We start from the raw sequence: 26203 nt of genomic DNA, 5'->3' as shown, positions 1-26203 counted from the left end.
AGAAGACTGTCTCCTTTCAACATATTCTGTTTTGAAGAATGACTTCCATCAAGAACCATTTGGACTTCCTACTTGCATAACAACATTTTACCTGAAGTTGGCAAAATCCACAGATTTCAGAATTCAAGGCACACAAGTGCATATGTAGAGGGAATACGAATGAAACCCATAAAGCAAGGTGCAGGCACTACAGAGGGCCAATGAGGTCTGCAAAGAGACAATGGCCGGGAATCTCACCCACGGTCCAGGGGCTAAGAATCTGCCTGCCAGTGCGGGGCATGTGAGCGCAGTCCTTGACTGGGGAAGATTCCTACGCCTCAGGGCAGCTGAGCCCGTGAGCCACAGAAAGAGAGTAACTGAGACTAGAGACTGCCTGCACCCAGCAGAATACAAATAAACACAGATTGTGAACAATAAAAGGAGGTAACGGGCAGGCAGTCGAGCAGAGAGGAGAGGCAAGAGCTCTCATCCCAGGTGAAGGAGGTCCCAGAGGCGCAGACGCGGGCTAGAGGGCCAGGTACGCCGGCCCCAGAGCTGGGGACTGGCTGCCGTCTCTGCTCGGGGTTGGGGGGACCGGCGCGGAGGGGAGATGCGTTCAGGTTGAACTTGAAAGTGCAGGACACAGAAAGCGTTTTGTCCCCTGCGGAGAGCGCCCCATTTTCCACTCAGGTCCAATTTGTGTGCCACAGCCCTGAGTCTGCGATCTTTCTCTCAATGGATGCTTATGTTCTGGCCAGGAAGGGCAGCCCTTGCCAAACGTTATGGTTTGGAAGGGTCCTTCACAGGGGTGGAAAACCGAGTTAATTCAATTAAGGCCCGGGGTCCTGGGCTTTGAACCAGCCACAGTCTCGATTTTATGAGAGGATGAAAAGTTAATTATTTGCCGAGTTTGAGCAAAGTCCACTGTGAAAAACCCCTTTCCAAAAGAGGCATTTGCCTGTCAACTTCCCTGTGGAAAATTAAGGCAATTTGAACCAGGGTCATAAGGAGACCCTAGGAGCTGGGTGATCAGACGGGGGTTCGGGGCTCCCCCATCCCCACCTTGCCTCTCTTCATCTCATGTCTGAAAGGGAGGCTGGAGGGTGACTGCAAGGTCACCGAAGCTTATGTTTACTTCCACAGGCTATTTGGAAAAACAGAAAAGAAAACCCAAGTTGAATTCAGAAAGTCAAGTTTTTAGGGTGCGCTTTTATCAGTGAGTGTGCTAAGGTCATTTCGGTTGTGTCAAACTCTTTGCCACCCTCTGGACGGTAGCCCGCCAGGCTCCTCTGTCCATGGGATTCTCCAGGTAAGAATACTGGAGTGGGTTGCCCTGCCCTTCCCCAGGGAAGCTGCTTCCCACTGGAGTACAGGATTCATACTCTGTCTGGCTTGTTTGTAGGCTATGTTATCATCGACATTATGAGAAAAACTCAGTCTTAAAGGAACACACTAGATCAAGCCTAAAGGACATCATGATACTTCTTTGCATCAGCTTTAAGAAAATGAGATTTATCAAATGCAAAAAAAAAACCAAAAACCCAGGCAATTTATATACATCAATAACAGAAACGCGTAAAAAAGACAAGAGCTTAGTAACATCTAGCAAACAAATTACTCAATCTTAACACGTACAAGAAAGAAATTAAGAGAGCAGTGGGGGAAATAAGTAAGTTAAAATATGATTCCTGCCTTCATGTTGCTACCACGTGGTGGGAGAGGAAAGCCATGCCCATGCAAAGACCTCTGAAAACAGAAAGCTTGATGAGCTATGAATGGTGCCCATTTTGTTTCAAAAAGGGCTTATGTCAGTTTAGAAAACTGCATATAATATCAAAAAATTTAAAATGCATTAAAATAAATTAGAAAAACAAGGTGAACAAAATGACAAATACAGATGCAACATTAAGGTAAGGATAAGCTAGATTCATTCAATAAATTGCTATATGCTACATCATTAAGTATTCTGGCAGCCAATGTAAAGAGGAAGGGCTAGACAAGGAGAGATAGACATTATAATATCATCAAGATCATTAAAATAGTAGTTAAGGCTTATATAGGGCTTGCTGTGTGATCAGCAGGCAAGCAACATCCTAAAACTTTTACATATAGATTAACTCATTTAGGCTTCCTTGGTGGCTCAGTGGTAAACAATCTGCCTGCAATGCAGGAGCTGCAGAAGACACGAGATCAATCAGGAAGATCCCCTGGGGAAGGGCACAGCAACCCACTCCAGTGTTCTTGCCTGGAGAATCCAATGGGCAGAGGAGCCTGGTGGGCTACAGTCCGTGGGGCTGCAAAGGGTCGGACACGACTGCAGCGACTGAGCACAGCACAGCAGAGCGAACTCATTTAACCTCATGATGGAGCTTCGCAGGTGGCGCAGTGGTAAAGAATCTGCCAACCAATGCAGGAGACTCAAGAGACTTAGGTTCGGTCCCTGGGTCAGGAAGATCCTTTGGAGGAGGGCATAGCAAGCCATTCCAGTACTCTTGCCTGGGAAATCCCATGGACAGAGGAGCTTGGTGGGCTGTAGTCCATGGGGTCGAGAAGAGTCAGATCTGACTGTACGACTGACCATGCACGCATGCACTCAGCTAGGAAGTCCTAGTTAGAGTTAGCTTTCAATCCAAGCAGTTTGACTAGATAAGGACACCCCTTCTCATTCCAACCCCAGGCTATAAACCAAAAGTGGTTTGCAGTTTTTGTTTTGTTTTGTTTTCTTAGAATTTCTTAAGCGCTCCTCTTTCTCTGGAAACTAACATGCAAATACATGTTTATCACCAGGAAAATTAACATTCTTGCAAAAATAAACAAGGTGAGTTAAACTTAGAAGCCAATCAGTAAACTCCCCACAATATCCAGGAGAGGGAGTCACCTGCTGAGGAGGGATGGTCAGGAAGGCTTCCTGGAAGAGGTATATCTCAAAGGATTGGGGAAGTATCTCAGGAAATAGGAACTGTGGGTAGGCTAGTCTATTTTTCAGGATCTGTTGGCAAAATTGAGTTACTGAACTATGGTCGCATGCAAATTCAGCTCAATTTCCACTGCACCCAAAGACACAGATCTTCCAGTACTGAGAGCTCTAAGAGGGAAAAACCAGTTAGAGCCAAGCGTTTCCTTGGCAAGTATTGCCAGGTGCCCACAAACACCGCAAACGCCTTCCAGGAAGATGGCAGCCACATGGCCTCTGTGTTCTCTTCTTTCTCTCCTCTGTGTTTCTTCTCACCCATCCATTCCTAAAGTCACAAATCCGCAATTTCAGATGTCAACGACATAGCAGGAAAGGGCGGGAAGCCGAGTCAGGGAGAGAAGGAGGAATAATCAAAGTGACCTTGGGTTGCTACCCCTCGGTTACTCCTGCCGGGAGACCCCACTGCGAAGATCAGAAATCCACCCTCACTGACAGCCTGGTGACAGATATGAGAAAGGTCACCATCTGAAGCCGCTGGAGCTTCCTGGTCTCTGAGAGTCCCAGGCGAACAGAACCCTGCTAGCGGATATTCTCAGAACATTCATTTGCTTCAAAATCAGATCAGCGAAAGGTTGAGAATATTCTCTGGGAAATCTGGTCAGCCTTAAAGGAGAGGCTTCTAAATGCAGTCATTGATGCCATGATTAAGGGGAACAATTATCTCTTCCCTTTCTTCTGCCACAGAGAATTGCTAGAGGCCAAGAACCGATTAGTGCAGGCGAACCCGCCCTGCCCTCCCTGTAGCCCCAGGCCCCCGCCCTGCTGTCTCCCAAATGGAAACGGGCAGAATATTTTTCAGCTGAACTAATTCACAAAGCTATAAAACTAGCAGCCTTGCTTACCATTCACCAATTGGGATTTTAAAACTGAAAAATAGGAGATTAGAACATGTTGGCTTTCTATACCATTACTACAATTACATAAACAGCCCCCTGTGTGAATTAATCGCCTCGATGCGGTCTAACACAGTGCAAGAATCTAGGCGAGATTTTGAAAAATGTTGAGATTGATTTGAATCAACTAGGAATTGCTAATGGTTTTTATAGCTTTCACCACTCTCCCCCCAAAGCAAACACACACGCGCGCGCGCGCGCGCGCACACACACACACACACACACATCTCTAAACTCAGGAGTATGGTGGGGTGTCTGTGAGTTAACCTTGATCTTGCAAAATGAATATCCATGGTGCTCTTGCACTGCCTTTCTTCTCGATATGGCTCAGAACAGATAAAGACTACAGTGATGATCTTCTCTTTCCAAAACTGCAAGCTTACATTCTATAAGCTGCCTGGTGTTTATTTCATGGTGAGATCCTGGACCAGGGTCTCTAAGCAGTGGCCCAATAATCCTTGAAGCAAGACACCGACACCGATGCGACAGAAACAGCCAATATTTACATGAAAATGGAGAATACTTAACTCTCTAGGAAAACTATAAATGCTTCAAGACTCTACCTAAGAAAGATACACAGAAAATAAAAGAATAGTTGTGTGTGTGTGTGTGTGTGTGTGTGTGTGTGTGTGTGTGTAGGAGTAGCCATTCTTGTTGATCAATTAATTTACAATTTTTTATTGGAGTGTAAGTGATTGGAGTGTAAGTGATTAACAATGTTGTTAGTTTCAGGCATACAGCAGAGTGATTCAATGACTTATATACATGTATCTATTCTTTTTCAAATTCTTTTCCCATTCAGGTTGTTACAGAGTAGTGAGTAGAGTTCCCTGAACTCTACAGTAGATCCTTTTTGGCTAAATATTTTAATTAAAAATAAAGATGAGAGAAAACGTATTCCAAAGCTTTGAGGGAGACCATGTACTCAGGCTTCAGCTCCGCAGAAATGGCCTTAATGATCACAGCTATGGGATGGGTGGCACTGACTTCAATTGTCTCAACTCTTCTTAAGAAAAGAATGGGAAGCCCTACACACCTCAGACGGTTCATGCGACAGTCCTGGAGGCTGCTGCTGCTGCTGCTAAGTCAAGTCAGTTGTGTCCGACTCTGTGCGACCCCACAGACAGCAGCACACCGGAGTGGGTTGCCATTTCCTTCTCCTGTGCATGAAAGTGAAAAGTGAAAGTGAAGTCGCTCAGTCGTGTCCGACTCCTAGCAACCCCATGGACTGCAGCGCAGCAGGCTCCTCCATTCATGGGATTTTCCAGGCAAAAGTACTGGAGTGGGGTGCCATTGCCTTCTCCCATCCTGGAGACCACCAAAGGGAAAAAACCAAAGTAGAACGAGAACTCTTCTCAAGAAAAGAATGGGAAGCCCTACACACCGCAGATGGTTCATGTGACAGTCCTGGAGGCTACCGAAGGGGAAAAAACCAAAGTAGAACGAGTTAAACAAGAACCATGACAGCCTGGTTAATGAAGGAGAGTGGACGCACTCCATGAAAGCGACCAACACAGCAGCAGGTGGAGAAGATGTTGACTTTATTTAGCATTAATTACAGGAAAGGGTCTATAAAATGTGGTCAAAAATGATTAAACCCCAATGTTATGCCAACATTATGCCATCCCCTGTTCCAAGGCAGGTGTATTATTGCTGGTCCCCGGGATTAAAGTAAATCATTGCTTTTCCATGTATCCTGAATATTGTGTTTCATTATTTTTTACTGCCCTGTTTCTCGAGGTTTTGTGGCTTAATAGGCAGTGTTATGGATAAAGTCAACATGAGTTCCATGTTGGGAGAGGGAATATGGGGAAAAGAATACCAAAATACCGCTTCAACATTCACTCCCCACCCTTAAACTCCTAGCTGCACGTTCTCTGCATACATTTTCAGAAACTTCTCTGGGGTGAGACACACTTCCAGTCATTTTTTGTTGCTGTTCAGTTAGTAAGTTGTGTCAGATTCTTTGCGACCTCATGGACTATACCCCACCAGGCTCCTCCATCCGTGGGATTTTCCAGGCAAGAATACTGGAGTGGGATGCCATTTCTTTCTCCAGGGCATCTTCCCGACCCAGGGATCGAACCCACATCTCCTGCACTGTCAGGCAAATTCTTTACCACCAAGCTACCAGGGAAGCCCACCTCCAGTCATGCCAACAGATAAATCTCTCACATCCCACGGATGTTGGACTTTGCACTTAGATTTGAGATGTCCCTCAAACTACTCACTCATCTGTAGAAACTCAGCTTTGCTTACTTGAAGCCCCAAACTTGCTTCTGGAAGCCACAAAGTGATGTTAATAAATTCAAACAAAAGATGGGTTGGGGTCATGCACAAATTCCAAAGGAATGAAAACATACTTACTAAATCTCAACTGAAAATTAAAACATCCAAGTAGCATTTTGCAGTAGGATTGCACTATTGGCCATGAAAAGATGCGCAAAAACCCAGAAAAAGGTAACTCAGACTTAACCTGCTAGGAGAATATTTAGCTATGACAGCTTTTCATAAGCTACAGCTTTTTCATAAATTATAAGAGTCATCTGGTCCCATCACTTCATGGCAAATAGAAGAGGAAAAAGTGGAAACAGTGACAGATTTTATTTTCCTGGGCTCCAAAATCACTGTGGAGGGTGACTGCAGCCATGAAATTTAAAAACTCTCACTCCTTGGAGGGAAAGCTATGACAAACCTAGGCAGCATATTAAAAAGCAAAGACATCACTTTGCTGACAAAGGTCTGGATAGTCAAAGCTATGGTTTTTCCAAAAGTCATGTACAGATGTGAGAGCTGGACCATAAAGAAGACTGAGAACTGAAGAACTGATGCTTTCTAACTGTGGTGCTGTACACTCTTGAGAGTCCTTTAGACAGCAAGGAGATCAAACCAGTCAATCCTAGAGGAAATCAGTCCTGAATATTCTCTGGAAGGACTGATGTTGAAGCTGAAGCTTCAATACTTTGGCCACTGATATGAAATCATTGGAAAAGAGTCTGATGCTAGAAAATACTGAAGGCCAAAGAAGAAGCGGGCAACAGAGGATGAGACGGTTAGATAGCATCACCGACTCAATGGACATGAGTTTGCGCAAACTCTGGGAGATAGTGAAGGATAGGGAAGCATGGTGTGCTGCAGTCCACGGGGTCACAAAGAGTCAGACAGGACTTAGTGACTGAACAGCAGCAACCCAGGAGCTCACAGATGGGTTGAGAAAAGTGAAGCAATAAAAACATTCTCATGACTCACTTCATGAGGTCGATGTGCCCACCGACCATCCAACTCTGGCCACCATCAGTGTCTCAGGAAAAAACACTCAAGCTGCTGGAAACTTGGGGCAAACTTCCCCTGTCCTAATGGTCCCTGATTTGGGGGACGGCTAGCATACATGGGGTGGGGCCCGACTGAGCGATTAACACTTTCACTTTTCACAACACACTGTTCCTTCAAGCTCTTTCTCACCCTTCCTGGCCCCTTCCTCAAAGGGGCCTTTTTGTCTTTAATTCACAGAAAACAAAAGGACAGGCCATCACCAAGGGACTGCCGCCATGTCTCTGCTTCCCGGAAGTAACGGGCCGAGAAACACTCGAGAGCGGCATCGTGGTTCCAACATACAGTCGGGAACAGTGGTGGAAGATGCAGGGCACTTGTTCCCAAGCCAGGGGCCCTGCAGAGGCTGGGGGAAGAGAAAGTGGTGCCATGCTACAGCAGTGTTTCCCAGCCTTTTTTCTTTTCACTATCACTCTTCCAAGAAAACTTCTTTTGACTTTTCCTAATTGCCCCTCCTCTCCATGAAATTTTTAGTGTCACAGATATACTGTATATCCATTTACATATTGTATGTGTATCTGTGCTTTATTATTGGGTTGGCCAAAAATTTCCTTTGGGTTTTCCATAAGATCTAATGGAAAAACATCCAAACTTTTTGGCCAACCCAATATATTTAAAAGAAGAATGAGGGTTTTTTTCTTCTTTCTTTCTTCCTTCTTTCCTTCCTTTCTCAAATGAAATTTTTGGTCAGCCCAATGTACTTTTTAAAATATGCTTTCTGTCTTTCTTTCTGTCTGGCTTTTCTTCCTTCTTTCCTGAACAAACTTTTTGGCTAGCCCGATATATATAAAAGAATGAGTTTCTTTCTTTCTCAAACGAACATTATGGACAGTCCAATATATTTAAAAGAATTTTTTTCTTTCTTTTCTTCCTTCCTTCCTTTCTTGAACAAACTTTTTGGCCAGCCAAATATATTTAAAAGAATTTCTTTCTTTTCTTCTTTCCTTTCTTTCTTTCTTGAATAAACTTTTTGGCCAGCCCAATATATTTAAAAGAATGAATTTTCTTTCTGTCTCTCTCTCTCTTTCTCGTTCTTCCTTCCCTTTTCCTTCCTTTTTTTTTTTTTTTTTTTCTTTTCTTTTCCCTGGCCCTGAAAGAACCAGTTTTCACCCCTGGGTACTGACACCATTCCTGTTGAGTTTGCATATGCCAGCCAGTACCTGCTTCTTAGACCTTGGGAATGCAGTGATCTGCCCACTAAATTTTTTTCTCTCTAGGGCAGGGCTTAACCTCTGAACCCTTGACCTTTGGGCCAAGTCATCCTTTTTGCCTCAGGGGCAGTCCTGAGCAGGGTAGCATGGTTAGCATAATTTCTGGCCTCTAGATGCCAGTAACACTTTTATCCCCCATTCCCACTTGTAACAACCAAAAACGTCTCCAGACCTTGTTAAATGTCCCCTGGGGCATTTATGGGGGGACAAAATACCCCCTGGCTGAGGACCAGTGCTCCTGGAGGGAGGAACACAGCAGTGAGCAAGGCACGCAGAGCCCCTGTCTGTTTTGCTACTAAACAGTTAATTAATTTTAACAGCCCTCAGATGCTTTACTTCTCAAAAAAATTAAATAATATTAAAGTTCCTCTCCAACTTTATTATCCTGTTGCAAGTCATGTCTTTGTGTTTCTAATTTAATAAACCTGGGCTATTTAGAATAGCACTTTCTCCCTCCAAGGTTTGAACTAAAATCACATATACAACTGATTCCACTTTAAACAAAGCTCAAAAGCATTTATTGATGTTCTTCCAAAATCGGTTTGTGAATGATCTTATACAGGGAAAGTTATGTAGATATCATCTCCTTATAGATTACAGTCCTGAGCAAGCAACCCGTGGTCCTGTAGAGAGCTGAGCACAGCAATATACACAATCGAGCATACAGTGGGTGTCATGCTTTATGAGTATAAAGCCATCAAGGAGTGTAATGAAATCACATTGAGCCTCGTTAAACATCTTGTTGACTTTTGTTAAAGTCATCTCTCTCTCCTCTCTTTCTCCCTCACTCATTCATTTTCTCTCCCCCCCACCTCATATAACTTGAAACTTTTCTTTTAATTGGAGGATAATCTGTTTTCAATATTGTGTTTGATTTCTGCCATCCAACAACACGAATCAGTCGTATACACCCTCCCCTCTTGAACCTCTCCCCAATCCCCCACCCCTCTAGGTCACCAAGGGCGCTGGGCTGAGCTGCCTGTGCCTGTGCAGTGGCCTCACACGGGTCATCGACTTTGCACACAGTCGTGTACAGACGTCAACGCTACTGTCCCGATTCTTTCCACCCTCTCCTTCCTCTGCTGTGTCCAAAGTCTGTCCTCTATGTGTGCGTCTCTATTCCTGCCTTGAGGAAGTATTTACAACAGCTGCACAGAAAAGCAACCTAGATGTCCATCGACAGAAGAATGGGTAAAGAACGTGTGGTACATAAATACAACGGAATATTATTCAGCTATAAAAAGGAATGCATTTGCGTCAGTTCTAGTGAGGTGGATGAACTTAGAGCCTGTTCAGTTCAGTTCAGTCGCTCAGTGTGTCCGACTCTCTGCGACCCCGTGAATCGCAGCACGCCAGGCCTCCCTGTCCATCTCCAGCTGCCAGAGTTCACTCAGACTCACGTCCATTGAGTCAGTGATGCCATCCAGCCATCTCATCCTCTGTTGTCCCCTTCTCCTCCTGCCCCCAATCCCTCCCAGCATCAGAGTCTGTCAGAATGAAGTAACTCAGAAAAAGAAACACAAATTTCACATATGAATACATATATATGGAATATAAATTGATGTTTTGCAACTTGAAAGCCAGTACTGAATTAAATGATTGTAATAATAAAAACTAGATCTCATGTTAACACGCCACTTCCCTGGCTCAGATGGTAAAGACTGCCTGCGATGCAGGAGGCCCTGGTTTGATCGCAGGTGCAGAAGATCCCATGGCGAAGGGCAATGGCTATCCATTCCAGAATTCCTGCCTGGAGAATTCCATGGACAGAGGAACCTGGCAGGCTACAGTTCATGAGGGTTGCAAAGAGTCAGACAAAACTGAGCAACTAACTCTTTCACTTAGTATCATCAAAAGTACTTCTCACACACAGAAAAGTCTCATGATGTTGATCATGAAAAAAGTATTGTTCCAACTTAAGAAGTCATGTAGAAAAGGGAGGCTTAGAAAAGTTTCGTGATGGGAACAGAGTCTGCTCACAGGCCCTTTCATCAGGTTACACAGGAGCCTTTTGGACAATATTGAAAATTTCCTACCATTCTCGCAACTGCCAAGCTCTATTTGCCCAAGGTCAACAAAAGACTGCCTTCCTAGACCCAGAAATCAACTCAGAGTCTCTGAGTGAGAAGAGGATTGAGGTCAGTTTTTATGCAGTTCATGTCTCTTCAGCCGAGGAGATCATGTGGTATCTCAGTGAACAGGGTGAACACTCAACAGATGCCTTTATTTACCACCTGAAGCAGAAAGTCTACCTAAGAATGGAACTGACTTAACGAGAGGGTCCAAACGGGTCTAGGGTCCATCTGCAACTCGGAGTGCTGGTACGCCCTCTAGCTCGATGCTTTCATTGGAAATCACCATCTACGAGATGGCTGATGCGTGTACCTTTTTTAAATGGTTGCTACATTTTATTTATTTATATATTTGGCAGAACCGTGTCTTCAATGCTGCGTGCAGGCTTTCTCCAGGTGGGGCTACTCTCCGGTTGGGGTGTGCGGGCTGCTCGCTGTGGTGGCTTCTCTTGTTGAGAAGCACGGGCTCTAGGTGCTTGGGCTCAGTAGTTGTGTCACATGGGCTTAACTGCCCTGCTGCATGGGGGATCTTCCCGGACCAGGGAATGGAACCCAAGTCCCCTGAATTAGCAGGCAGACTCTTAACTGCTAGACCACCAGGGAAGTCCCCTCATGGGCTCTGAAATCCCTTAAATAACTGGAGAAGCACACTGAAGACCAGGGTGAGTTCTTGTTTGTTTAAACTAATGACCAGTGTTCTGTGGATCACTGTCAGCCCGAGAGTTTGACCAAAGAACTACCCAGGAAGAGGTTGCTGTTTTTGTTTTTTTCCTATGTAGACAGTGAATGGAGGTTGGCTTCCATTTCCTTTCCATTTCCTTTCCATTTTGATAGTCAAATCATCTTGAAAGGAGAGGATATTTTAAGTTGTTAGAACTTAAAACTCCATATTTTTGTGGCTGGCTCAGCACCCAGGAAACATATAACTAGTATCTGACGGCTTGTTCCTTGCCGGAACTCACTGAAGACCTTGAGGGACTGCCCCCCCACCGCAGCGTCATACTCCCATAGGCAACAGACTTGATCTTTCTAACCGAGGGACCGAGGTGTAGATATCCTGTTGGCAAACGCATCTATGAGTTCACTAAGCCCCTGCTGGGGTCAACATCTAGGGACTGCCGTCAGAAAGCCTGAACGGTTACTATCCCATTTTGGAGTCCTCTCTCTCTCTAGCCCAAAGTTAAACTAACTGGCTGAAGAACCAGGAACTTCTAAAGAGGCGTCCAAAGGGAAAACCAAATAGCTCATAAAATCTTACCCCAGTCTGTAAAACAGCGAAAGAGACACTTAGCATAGAGTGTTGTTTTCCTGGTTTGCGTTATTTTATGAGGTCTCAATAAGATTCCTGGGGCTGCTGTAAAAAAGCTTTCTTTCTAGTGGTTTGCTAGGCTAGACCCCCCCCCCCCCACCTCTCAGTCCACCTCCTCTTCATGCCGCTCCTTCTTTGTCTGGTAGACAAAAGGGTTTCCGCGTCCTACCCTAGTTCTGTCAACATGTTGGCTTTTTTTTTTTTTTGCTCAAAATGCTTATTTTCTTTCAGGCAGTGTTTGCTTCTGATGGTGCTTGTCAAAGCTCAAATTATGGATTGAGCTAAGCTCTATGTACATAGCTTTATTAAAAAATGAAACATGGTAAAGTCTCCCAATCGTGGAAGGTGAATGCTATGATGCGCCGCCCAGACCTTCCTCAGCATCCCTGAGTGGTCCTTTCTCTTGTCCCTGCACATATGGATGGAATGTCCCACAGTGGACGTGAACAGCTGACTCAAGGGAAAAGACCCTGAATATGGGGAAGATTGAGGACAGGAGGAGAAGGGGGGACAGAGGATTGAGACGGTTGGATGGTATTATTGACTCAAAGGACATGAGTTTGAGCAATCTCTGGGAGAGAGTGAAGGACAGGGAAGCCTGGCGTGCTGCAGTCCATGGGGTCACAAGGAGTCAGACACAAGCGACTAAACGTACGTGATTGGTCCTTGGCCGGTAGGGTGAGAGCTATCAAAGCAGAGGGCAAGTGGGAGCTCTGAACTATCCCCTCTCCTGGATGAGACAGTAAGTCAATATCAATATTTCATCTTGAAAAGATGGCAGACGTTAATGCCACCCTTAAAAATTTTAAGGGTTAAATCAGAGATCAGCAAACTGTAGATCACTCTGGTCTTCCCTGAGTGGCTATGAGCTAAGGACAGATTTATATTTCTATGTACATATTTGGCTGCCACGTGGCATGCAGAATCTTAGTTCCCCGTGCAGGCAATGGGAGCGTGGACCCATAACAACTGGACTACCGGGCAAGCCCCTTGGGTTTATGTTTTTAAATAGTTAAGTTTTAGATGCTTAACTGGATGTCATAGTTTAGTTTATAAGTTTGTCTCCAGCTCTTTGTGACCCCACGGACTGTAGCCTGCCAGGCTCCTCTGTCCATGGGATTCTCCAGGCAAGAATCCTGGAGTGGGTTGCCGTGCCCTGCTCCAGGGGGTCTTCCCGACCCGGGGATGGAACCTGCGGCTGCTGCACTGGCAGGCGGGTTCTTTACCACTAGCACCACCTGGAAGCCTTTCATCCTTTGCCAAAATACTGTCTGCAGAGACCTGGACCATCTAGACATTCCACAGAACAGTACACTAGTCTACTTAGATCGATGGCATGGTGCCCATCAGTCCATCAGAAGAGCCATGAGATGACTAGCACATTGGAGGCCTTTGTAAGACACGTACGCTCCAAAGCATGTACGATAAATCCTACAAAGATACAGGGGTTATGGGACTTCCCTGGTGGCCCAGTGCTTAAGAGTCCACCATGCAATCCAAGGGATGCAGGCTCCACCCCTGGCTGGGAAACTAAGATCCCACATGCCTTGGAGCAGCTAAACCCACGTGCCACAACCAGAGTCATGTGCCACAGTGAAAGATCCCACATGATGCCACAGCTAAGACCCGACACAGCCAGATAAATTCATAAATATTTTTTAAAAGATACAGGGGTTTTCAGTAGTTTTATGGTCCGGCAGGGAGGCATTTCAGCACAGAGGTCAAAAGAACAGTCCTTTCCATCCCTTATATGCGAAATCTAAAAAGAAATGATACAAATGAACTCACCTACAAAACAGAAGTAACAGACATCATCACTGACTCCATGGACATGAATTTGAGCAAGCTCCAGGAATGGGTGATGGATAGGGTCACAAAGAGTTGGACGTGACTGAATGAATTGAACTGAACAAAACAGAAAGACACTCATACTTAAAGAACGAACTTATGGTTGCCAGGGGGCTTGGGTGGGAGAAGGAAGAAACAGTTAGGGACTTTGGGATGGACGTGTGCACACTGCTGTATTTAAAATGGATAATCAACAAGCACTTACTGTACAGCACATGGAACTCAGTGCTATGGATCTGCCTGGTTGGGAGGGGTGTTGGGGGAAAATGGATACATGTTTACCTATGGCTGAGTCCCTTGCTGTTCACCTGAAACTATCACATTGTTAATAGGCTAAACCCCAATAAAAAATAAAGAAGTTTGAAGTTAAAAAAAAAAAAAGTCCTTTGCTATTCTCTGCCAAGCAAAGAGTAGGTGCTCAGAAATTGGAAGGTAATGAGATTTATGGTACTGATAACAACAATAACTTTTGGAGTTTGGAGGGCTTTCCTGGTGGTTCACATGGTAAAGAACCTGCCTGCAATGCAGGAGACCCGTGTTCAATCCCTGGGTCAGGAAGATCCCCTGGAGAAGGGAATGGCAACCCACTCCTGTATTCTTGCCTGGTGAATCCCATGGACAGAGGAGCCTGGCAGGCTACAGTCTACAGGGTTGCAAAGAGTCAGACACGACTGAGTGACTAACACTTTAGAGTCAGGAAGATCTGGCCCTATATTTTTTGTTAATCTACCCTTGTCTTAGGTCTTAATTTTGTTATGCCATGTGGCAATATGATGCCTTGATTTGGATAACTGGAGCCTGATCAAAATGTTGGTTCAGCCCCCTTAGCGGTTGTGAAACCCTGCGCATGTCATTTTACATCTCTCTGAATTATGTATATTATCCCCTGTAACAATTGGTTTAGATCAGATAACATCTAAAGTATCTTCCATCTTGACATAACCTTGCAGTCCCTGATGGCAGCTCCAATCCACAAGCGGCTATCTAAATTTACAGATTAATTAAATTAAAATCCAATTCCTCAGTTGCACTAGCTACAGTATTCAATACTCACATATGCCCAGTGGACAGCAGAGGCACAGAACATCCCCAAGCCACAGGAAGTTCTGTTGACAGCCCTGCGCTGTAAAACTATTTTAATACCTTCCAGTCTTCTTAGGCTCAATTTACGCATACATACACACCCTGGAAGCTCAGCTGGTAAAGAATCCACCTGCAACTGCAGGAGACCCCGGTTCAATTCCTGGGTTGGGAAGATGCCCTGGAGAAGGGATAGGCTACCCACTCCAGTATTCTTGGGCTTCCCTGGTGGCTCAGACAGTAAATAATCTGCCTGCAGTGCAGGAGACCTGGGTTTGATCCCTGGGTCAGGAAGATTCCCTGGAGGAGGGCGTGGCAATCCACTCTGGTATTCCTGCCTGGAGAATTCCCATGGACAGAGGAGCCTGGCAGGCTGCAGTCCACGGGGTCATAGAGAGTCAGACACCACTGAGTGACTAAGCACACACACATAAGTAAATAATCCATAATCTAAGAGCTAACAGCAGCTGAAATTATTCATTCATAAGTGCTCAGCACTAGGAGATTTATACATAGTATCTCACTTAATTTCATCACACACCATTCCTATGAAACTGTTAACATGTTCTACCATGAAGATAATACTTTGTTCACCCAACGCGAAGGGCCGACTCACTGGAAAACACCTGATGCTGGGAAAGACGAAGGGTGGGAGAAGAAAGGGACAGCAGAGTAGGAGATGGTTGGATCACTGACTCAATGGACATGACTTTGAGCAAACTCCGGGAGACAGTGAAGGACAGGGAAGCCTGGTATGCTGCAGTACATGGGGTCACAAAAAGTCAGACATGACTGAGCAACAACAACCATATAGACAAGGAATCTATTTAGCTTCTTAAAGTGATTAAATCTTTATCCCCAGTGGTAGAGGAAAGATCCTTAAGCACCATCCCCACTTTCTTCCATCAGTTTCGATGCTGATGGCAGTTACAATGCGTCTGTCTCTGAATCCCAATATGGCCCCAACTCAAGCCATTAGTAACTGGCTTGCAGGCCCTTGGACGCAGAGGCTTGCCTAGCTTCTAAGTTCTCAGGGCAGCGTACTGGAAACAAAGGGAGCATTGCCTGGAAAGGGTCCCACCCTCTGGCTTTCAAGTTCATTATTTCTCGTCTCAGATGACGTTTGGGCCATTTTGTGCACATCCCTCCCCTGATCTTCGCACATATTCTCTTTGTTAATCTTTTTTTTTTTCCTATACTGAAATCTGAAAATAGCACAGTTGTCTGGATGCTCTTTTATTTCCTTAATTTAATAATAGCATAGATGTCTGGATACGGTGTTATTCCTGGAAATAGCACAGCATAGACACTAGCCTAAAAATAGCATACATCCTTGGATGCTGTGTTACTCTATTAATTTAATAATCCCAGTAACATTCTGCTTCCATCCTATATGCTGCTTTCGGAGTATACATAAGTGCTTGTGTTTGTGGCGACAGAAAACCACCTGGCTGTTAGGACTGGAGGTACAGAAGAATCCCTTGACTTGGGCAAGTTGAGAACTGAATTGTATATTTTGGAAGAAAAAAGGGGATTCCCAGGTAAGAGTTGTGAAATGTAACTGGCTGAAGTTCAGCTGCTCTAACTACTTTCTTGAGATGAAATGGCACTGCTGCACATTTTGAGGGACAATAATACAGCTGAAAGGCAACCTGGCTGGAGCCACAAGACTCGTGTTTTGGTACTAACTCTACCGCTCACTGCTGCGGGCCTTGGACAGGCAATTAAACTACTGAGTCTTATTCTCCTCCTCTGAAAATGGTAACCATGGTAATACCAGCCTTACCTAACAGATGCTGTGGTACCTGGCCCAACCTACCCCTTTGAGACCAAGGAAAGGTGGTAACTGCACATTTTAATGTAATCAATGCTGCTTTCAAATGTTGATTTTACATTCTATGAATGTATATAAAAATGTACATAAAAATAACTGGAAAAATTTTTAATGTTTAAATGGCTACTACTAAGGAAGGCTTTAAATGTCCCCTGTATTAGCCCTGTAAAGCTTACAGCACTGTCTCAATGTATCATTGAGTCAATGGACATGAGTTTGAACAATCTCCGGGAGATAGTGAAGACAGGGAAGCCTGGCACGCTGCAGTCCACGGGGTCACAACGAGTCAGATATGACTGAGCCACTGAATAACAACAAACATATCATTGATCTTAAGTCAAGGGGGTAAGTTATTTCCAGGTTTTTTTTTTAAGCTGGCGGAGAGCAGACATCATCAGTATTATTCATCAATACCTTCTTCTGTTCTATTTTGCGGAATATATAGAGTAATATTTCCTTGGTGTCCCCTTGAATTAAGGAAAGCTATTTGACTAACTTCGTCCAGGAAGCTTTGAGCAGAAGTTACTTGTGTGGAAAAAAGAAAGAAGATACTTGTGTGCTTTTAAATGGTAAGAAATTCTCTATGTTCTCTTCCTCGGCTGTGATAATAGAAAAAAACAAAGCACTAGCTGGCATGGGGATGTCAGGACACTGAAGCCACCTAGAACGCCGAGCTCCTGATGGAAGACAGTTTTTCCACAGCGAGCGTCTGCTATCGCCTCAGACTGGGTCACAGGATGGCTGCAGGTAGCTGTATGCTCCTTTGCTCAGATCTAACACAAGAAAGAAAAGGCTCTCTCCAAGACACAAAATACAAGTTTTCCTCTTGGTCTACCTGAGCAAAGATAGGTCCTACCATATGGGAGATGTACTTACTCTAAAAAGTTATGTGTTGTTTATCTAAAATTTAAATTTAATTGAGTTTCTCATATTTTTATCCAGCAACTGTAGTCCTGACAGACTTTGCTGCTGTCATTTCTCAGTGGCTAAGTCCTATCCAACTTTTTGTGACCCCGTGGACTGTAACCTACCAGGCCCTTCTGTCCATTGGATTCTCCAGGCATGAATCCTGGAGTGCGTTGCCATGGTCTTCCTCAGGGATTGAACCTGGGTCTCTGGCACTGGCAGGCAGATTCTTTACCACTGAGCCACCAGGGAGCCCCCTGACTGACTGACCCGAATGTCCTCTAGAGGGAGGAAGGGAGGACACAGGAACAAAGTGGGCTGACGTCTCTCCTTTTTACCAAGAAAGCAGACACGCTGGACGCTAACCACGGAAAACAGCAGCGCCTGCTGCAACAGACGCCCATTGCGGGCTTCTGAAGAGAAGTCGCAGCACGAGCTGCTCCATCCAAAAACAGTCTCACGGCTGACACCTGGGGTTAGTGTTACCATTCAACCCAACTGTATAACTATTTACTGAACACTTTTAAACAACAAGGCACTAGTGAAGATTCTGGAGTCTCTGCTACCAAGGTGCTTCTCAAGTGCTAAGGAGAATTAAGTAAGTACGAGAGCAGATGTGAGGGACACCATGTGAGGCATTCAGAGAGCCTCCAGGGTGGGACTCCAGGGCAACGCTTTCCTTGCAGAGCCAGTGTTGGAAACGTGTTAAAGGGTATGGACAAGAAGTGAGACAGAGAACAACCGGGAGACAGAGGCCAGAAGGAGACCTTACGGCTAATTTTTACAGAGAAATTTCAGTCCAAATTTGAAATCTTTTTTTTTCTTCTAAAGATTGTTTTAAACTTGGAGGATAAATACTTTATACTGAGTTGACAGGCACTGAAGAATCTAAAAATAATTAGATACAAGGTGTAAGGGTGAGGTATTGTAGAAATGGAGTTTTTATCCCTTAGCTATTGGTTGGAAGGGTGAGAAGCAAGAGGAAAAATTATTCAAAGATGAAAAATATGACCTTGTCTACATAAAGAATCCTTTCAAACGTGTCAAATCAGAATTGCTCATGTATCTCGCTTTCTCTTTGTGATGTTCCTTTAAGGTAAGACAAAAGAGAATAATGTCAGGATCACAGAAAAACCCAGATGAACTTTTTGGCCAACCCAATAGTGTTTTTAAATTTTATAAATTTTATATTTCACAAAATGCAGATTCAGCGTGAAGGCTGGTTATCAGTTGATCTATATAGATGTTTCTATTAAACCTATCCATGTTTGTTTCAGAGGTAACTGTCCACACCATGATGTGTAAGACACACAGAGTAGAGATGTATGAAAGAACAGCCTGCAGCCTCCAAGAGCGGGCGGTTGCCCAAGACCCCATGACATGGAGACAGCGGAGCTGGGACAGGAGCTCACCTTTTACGACTCTTCATTCTGTATCCACCCAGCTTCCTGTCCCTCGTGAGGTAAACTAATTGGCCCAGCAGTTGCTTTGGATAGAAAGCATTACAACTCACAACTTAGAAGAGCACAGAGAACACCATCAAAAACGATGACATGCAATTCTCTTTCAAGTCTTAAAAAGGCCCTCATTTGGCACCCCTCTAAAATTGAAGGAGAGGGTAGTTCACAGACAGTTGGCAGAACTACAGGCCAGCGAATCCCCATGAAGAGAATATTCATATCTATACTCATGTAGAACCCATGGAAAACATGGAGAAATGAGACATTGGAGTGTTTTTACTAACTGTTATTGTTGAATCAGGCCCAGAAACCCACGACAGAGCATATAGGTCTGGAACTTGGCAAGACTCAAAATTAATGGTAGCGTCATAAAGTTATATATAATAACTTCGTAAGCCATGCACCAGGAAGGAGGCTCATACAGGGAAACCACCTCAGCCCACCCATAAATAATCCACGTTAATATCGTAGGAGAGGTCATAGGCTGGAATCATGTGCTGACATCTGGCTGTTTCTGGCAGGACAGCCTGTATGGTCTCCACAGATGGCCTTTAATTAGTGGTAGTTGTCCCAGTAGAGGGCAGCGTGGGCAGGAACGGTTATTTGGACTCCCCACCTCATGCCTGGCTCCTAGGGCTCTTGGCATATTGTCAGAAGCGCCACTGTGGTTCCTGCCAATGGGTCTGACGTCACCAGCGGCAGCCCCTTGCACGACCATCATCGCTGGAGGGAGGTCTCCTTGGAGAGTCTCGGCTACGAGGGCTTAGTGCAAATTGGCTAGGAAATTTGGGAGATAGATGAAGGTGGGGAGAATCTGTGGGACAAACATGCCTTTAGGGGCGTTCCCTACAGGAGTCTTTGGGTTTTGGAGCCAAGACGGCTGCTTCGTCTTCTTGAACTCAGTATCTTCTGATGGGACTTCCCTGGTGGTCCAGTGGCTAAGACCCCACGCTCCCACGACAGGGGCCCAGGCTCAACCCTGGTTAGGGAACTAAGATCCCACAGGCTGCAACTAAAGATCCCACATGCCACAGCAAAGACTCAGCATAGCCGAATAAATAACTACCAAAAATACAACACACACATTCTGAACTCTTTCAGCAGCAGGAAGAGATATGGACTAGGCTTGTCTCCTTCCATGTCTGAGTTAAGTGGCAGAGGAAAATGCCCACAGGTCATTTTTCAAGAGCCAAGCTGCTGATGGATCCTAAGACCCATTGCCCGGAAATAAAACAATCAGGCTTCTGTTCCAGATATAAAGAGAACATGACTTACTGTGTCCAAAATGGAATGCAACAGGCAGCAAAATCATGTCTTGAATTCACTAGTCCCAGAAGTCCAGAGGACACTGGGGCCCTGAGCAGCGAGGCGAGCTCCTCTTCTGAACTGAAAAACAAGAAGATATTCTTGTGTACCTGACCCTCAGCAGGGATGTGTGAGAACGGATCACATCAGGAGCCTTCTAAGCTAGGTGAGTCTTTGGCAAGGACCAGAGCTACGCTCTGCTCTCCACAGTGTAAGTGGGTATTGGCCAGTGGACAGGTGAGCATTTGGCCAATTTCCTGTTGGGTTTTTCCACTGATGGCCTTGGAGTTTTATGTTTCAGAATGTGGTGGTAGTGAGAGTCACACTTAGCCAACTCAGCTTCCTCAAACAGAGTAGCGACAAAAACCCAGGAGGATAATAATCTGCGTCTTCAGAACGTTAGGCAGATGCTTCATTCACTTGTCTGCTCTCTCAGTATCTCGCCTGACAACTTTCACTGTTGTTGTCGTTCAGTCATTCAGTCGTGTCCAGCTTTCCGTGACCCCATGGACTGCAGCACACCCGGCCTCTCCATCCCTCACTGTCTTCCCGAGTTCGCCCAAGTTCGTGTCCACTGAATCGGTGACGCCAACCAGCCATCTCATCCTCTGTCGCCCTCTTCTCCTTCTGCTTTCAATCTTACCCATCATCAGTCTCTTCCAATAAGTCGACAACTTTAACGGGTTCACTCAAATGCAGTTTCCAAGACTGACATGGATTTCTACATTACACAGAAATCCTAGAAGACCACGAAGACTATTTCAGCATGCAACTTGGGAGATGCCGCACCGCCTAGATGGGAGAGGCATCTTCCCTCTAGGGTGAAGGGAACGGTACAAACACCTAGTCATAGACAGGAGACCTTCTTCTATTTCCGGCAAGGGGAACCACAGGAAGACTGAGGGAACAGGGGCAAACCTTTATTACCAGGAGCTTTGTGAAAGTCACAAGACTTTGAGGAAGTATATAAATCTCGAGAAGAATAGAAATTAAAAAAAAAAAAAAGCCCTAGGGACTTCCCTGGTGATCCAGTGGCTAAGACTCCAAGCTCTCAATGCAGGGGCCCGGTTCCAGCCCTGGTCAGGGGACTAGATCTCATATGCCACAACCAACCACTCACATGCCGCAGTGAAGATTGAAGAGCCTTCCTGCCACAACGTAGACCAGCCACAACCAAATAAACAAATGTCAAAAAAAAAGAAAGAGAAAATCCCTAATGTCTTCCTTATACATACATGTGGAATATCTCCAATCAAATTAATATCACATGGGCTGAGAAACTCCCAGATAAGAAAGATGGCAATCATTCAGATACAAATTTTATAGATTTAAGTTGAAAGTTACCTCATGTCAAAAGTTATAAAGGGAAGGTCAAGGCCCAGAGTATTCCTGACAATGCTTTCACTCTTCCTCATTTTGGGGATAAACCAGAGACAAAATGGAGATTCCTGTGTGAGCTTATTTTACATTTTTTTAACATGGGCCATTTTTAAAGTCTTTGTTGAATTTGTTACAATATTGCTTCCGTTGTTTATGTTTCATTTTTTGTTTCCACATGTGCGAGCTCAGCTCCCCAATGAGGGATGGATCACACCCCCTGCATTGGAAGGTGAGGTCTTGACCTCTGGACCACCACGGAAGTCCCCAGACAAGAGTTTTGATTCAGCAACTTATTGACTCTGTGACCCTGCAAGTCTTCCTCCGTAAAATGGGAATTACATATACATGTTTCATTTGTTCATTCATTTAATTGATATTTAATCCCCTGGAGAAGGGAATGGCTACCCACTCCAGTATTCTTGCCTGGAAAACCCCACGGACAGAGGAGCCTGGCGGGCTGCAGTCCGTGGGGTCGCAAGAGTGGGACATGACTGAGTGACTAACACTTTTGCTTAACACTTTCACTTTTGTATTTTGGGCACCAATTAAGACGTCAGAAGAGTTGCAATGAACAGCAACAAGAAAAGACAAAACTTCCACTTTCATGGGTCTTACATTCTCGTAGAGGAGCCAGATAATAAATTTATTTCAGTTAATACATAACACACAGGTAGTGATAAAAAGGCAAGTAATATGGGAAAGAGGGATAAGACAAGTGACTCGCATGGTGGTGAGGGTACCACTTCAGATGGATGGAAAACCAAGTCCTCTCTCCAACAGACAAAATTTGAGCAAGGCTCAGAATATGTCCTGATGGAGTAGGTCACGAGGCTATTCAACAGCAGACTATCCCAGCAGAAGAGACACCAAACATGAAGGTTTGGATGCTGAACGTGTAGGAAGAAATGCCAGGAGGTCAGTGGAGCAAAACGAGCCAGTGTCCAAGGTCAGAGTCCAGTGGGGACCAGAGCCCATGAGGCATCATGTACATTTTCCCTCTGTGACATTCAAGGGAAGGACTTGATTTCCACGTGCCCATCACCTGTAAAACTCCGGAGCCGCACACACAGCTAACGTTTCTTGACCGCCTGCTGTGTGGCAGGTCCCGTCCAGCGCTTGCCTGCCATCACACCGGTTACTCTTCTCTATGACCTTAAGACGCAGGCGCTGTTATTATCCCTTTTTACAAGTCAGGAAACTTAGGCTTAAAGGTTAGACAGCTTGCCAGAGCTGCCCTGCTGGTAAGCGTGGGAGATTCCAAAGTAAACATGAATAAACCACAAGGAGGTTAAAAGGTTCACCCTGCTGTTCGAAACCCCCTACTCGGAGAAGAAATTCCAGTAGATCGTGCTTGGCCGTGGTCTTCCTAATCAAGCAAGCAGAGTCGGGGGAAACTGGGGGATGGACCGTTTGGAAGAGCCAGCCTGCCTCCCCAGACATGCACTGTGCTTCTGAACCCCTCATTCTCAAGGAGCCTTCGCTCTCTGCCACCCCCGGGCTTATGTTTCCACTGATGCTGTGGATCATGCTGAGAGCTGAGAAGCCCTCTGTAGCCTTCTCCTCGTGTGGTTAGAGGTGGAGGAGAGTCTGGGCTGCGGTGCCAGGGACCACACCTCTTTGTCAGGAACATGCAATTAAAAAAGAAAGAAAGGAAAAAAAAGGAGTGAAGAACTAGCCACCCACCCCCATCTTTCTGAAACATGCATTCATGCGCACACATCCAGGCAGAAGCCAGCCGGCGTCCATCACCCGGGGCCTGGGGTTCTGATGAAAACATTTCCACCTGGCACAGTCAGGCACTAAACACCCCTCCAACCCAACCTGAGACTTGGACCGTCCGTGGAGATATTTTTACAGGCATGACACAGAGGAGTGTGACACACTCGGCTTTCTCAGTGGGTGGGTAGAGTGTTATTTCATGTTGTTCTTGTCACTCAGCCCAGCATTATAAGTGTGCACTTTATTGCTGCACAGAGAGTGCTCCACTGCCTGGCCCAGCACAGGCTGTTCCCAGCGAGGGGGTGGCGCCCCAGCCTGGCGCGGGGCAGGCGGAACAGCGAGCTGCTGGGCACACGGGGCTGCCCTTGGGGTCTCCCTCCGCAACTTCAGCTCATGCTCAGCGGGGTATGAAGTGTCCTGTTCCTTTTCTTGATACTCTGTATTCCTCAGTTGCTGTCCTTGGGAAAATTCTAGATATTCACGTATTTGGTGACACCTACACCATTTCTTAAATGGCTATTTTTTTCATGCTCTTGGTTGTTGTTCAGTTGCTAAGTCCTCTTTGCGACCCCATGGACTGCAGTATGCCAGGCTTCCTCTGTCCTCCACTAACTATCTCCTGGAGTTTGTTCAAACTCAAGTCCATTGAATCGGTGATGCCATCCAACCATCTCATCCTCTGTCAGCCCCTTCTCATCCTGCCCTCAATCTTTCCCAGCATCACGTCTTTTTCCAATAAATAGGCTCCTCGCTTCAGATGGGCCAAAGTATTAGAGCTTCAGCTTCAGCATCAGTCCTTCCATTGAGTATTCAGGGTTGATTTCCTTTAGGATTGACTGGTTTGATCTCCTTGCTGTCCAAGGGACTCTCAAAGAGTTTTCTCTAGCACCACAATTCGAAAGCATCAGTTCTTCTTGGTCTCCCTCTTTTACTCTTTCCTAATGGGATGTTTTTCCCAACGTCACACATAAAACTTAGAATTAGGACTAAGTTTCTCTGTCTCACTGTTTACACACAAAGATATTGGTCATCAGGCTCTCACCATTTCCTTGAGGGCAGGCAAAACAATGATGTATCAGGAAGCATGGGAGCCAGTGGGTATGTCTGCTCAGGACACATACAGTAAAATTGTGAGAGCTTCCCTGGTGGTCCAATGGTTAGGAATCCATCTACCAATGCATAGGATGCAGGTTCGATCCCTGGTCAGGTAACTTATATTCCAGGTGCTACAAGGTGAGGCCAAAAGATAAAACATTATTTAAAAACAATTTTTTTAATGAACTGCATAGAAGTGTGCTAGTGGATTTGTCTGTGCAGTAGGAGGAAAAGAAAGGGTTCAAGGATGACAGAGGAGGCGACGGTTGGATGGCGCCACTGGCACAATGGACACCAGTTTGAGCAAACTCTGGGAGGCAGTGAAGGAGAGGAGCCTGGCGTGCTGCAGTCCACGGGGCCGCAGAGTTGGACACAACTGAGTGACTGAACAACAAAGAAGCAGAGGCCGATTATAGGTAACTGTCTCAAGGAGCTTTATTATATGACAAAAAGTAGCGCCTTCGATAGGTCGAAGGCGCTACTGAGGAAGGTGGAGGTTGTCTGGAATGGGGGAGATTTCAGAGCATTTGCAGGCTCATGTGACTGAGACACTGGAGAGAAAAGATCATATTAAGAGATGGCTAGACTGCCATGGAGCAAAGGCTCCATGTAGGTAATTCAAGATGGAACCTGGTGCCCCAGCAATGCAGTCCATCTCAGAGGGGAGCGGGCTGCAGTCTCCACGGAATGCATAATATGTGGTCCTGAAGGATGAGGCAGGTCATACATTTATATGCGGAAGAGGAAGTTCTCTTCTGCCTGCTTCTGTTTTCTCAGTGAATAAAAGATGCGTTCAACCCCTGACAGTGAGTGCGTGAAAGCAAGAAGAGAGGAGCTGTGACATGTGGCCTTAGAGAGTGGGCTTGGGACTTGACCAGGAGGTGGAGTGTGATTGCCAGGGCCTGGGGGAGATTTGTGGTCAAAAACAAATACACGATCAGGTAGCTCTGCTTTGCGTTCCCCTCCTGCCAGATTCAAATACTCTGGTGCAGGCTCAGAGTCTGTGGAAAGTGAGGCGGAAGCAGAGGAAGAGATGTTCCTCCAGGCCAACCAGCTGGAGGAAGAGAGGGGGGCTGAGCCTTTTTGCAAGGTGGTGATGATACAGATGGGAAGAAGGGAATGAAGGGTGTGAAAGACTGAAGGAACCCTGTCAGATGGAAGAGGCTGTGGATCTCATCTAGACCCCCCCAGGTGGCTCAGGGATAAAAAAAAATCTGCCTGCCAATGCATGAGATGGAAGAGACATGGGTTTGACCCCTGAGTTGGGAATATGCCCTGGAGGAGGATATGGCAACCCACTCCAGTATTCTTGCCTGGGAAATCCCATGGGTTTCAAGGAGTTGTGAACCCTCTTTGCATGGGTACCAAAGAGCTGGACATGACTGAGCAGACATGCAGTCTCCCTATTTACTCTCCCTACTGTATTTCAGCTTCAGTGATCTATCTCTGTCTCCAAAACATACTAATAATGTTCCAGCCTCAGAGCTTTTGCACTTGCCATCCTGTTACCTGGAAAACTGAAATATTTTTTTTGCATGTGGACAAATTTGAAAGTCTTTACTGAATCTGTTACAAGATTGTTTGTTTTACATTTTGCTCTTGGGGCATGTGGGATCCTAGCTCCCCAAACAGGGACTGAACCCACGCCCCCGCACTGGAAGATGAGATCTTAACCACTGTACCACTAGGGAAGGCCCACCTGGAAACTCTTATCTCAGAGCTTCTACGGCCGACTGTTATCATCACTGACAGCTCATCTCAGAGGCCACCTGCTTAAAGAAGCCCTCCCTGGCCATCATACGTAAAGT

General features: G+C 45.5%; 1 long non-coding RNA gene across 4 annotated transcripts in view; it reads right to left on the bottom strand.

The window, feature by feature from the left end:
- Positions 1-26203, bottom strand: part of LOC139177661 (uncharacterized) — a 272522-nt gene that overhangs the window by 185673 nt on the left and 60646 nt on the right. For all 4 annotated transcript variants that reach the window (XR_011562201.1, XR_011562200.1, XR_011562202.1 and 1 more), the window contains exon 4: positions 20172-20282. This is a non-coding gene — a long non-coding RNA (uncharacterized lncRNA). The remainder of the gene's footprint in view (positions 1-20171; positions 20283-26203) is intronic.

This window comes from Bos indicus, chromosome 19 (genome assembly GCF_029378745.1).
Source record: "Bos indicus isolate NIAB-ARS_2022 breed Sahiwal x Tharparkar chromosome 19, NIAB-ARS_B.indTharparkar_mat_pri_1.0, whole genome shotgun sequence".
NCBI lineage: Eukaryota > Metazoa > Chordata > Mammalia > Artiodactyla > Bovidae > Bos > Bos indicus.
This window is presented reverse-complemented; position numbering and strand designations above follow the sequence as displayed.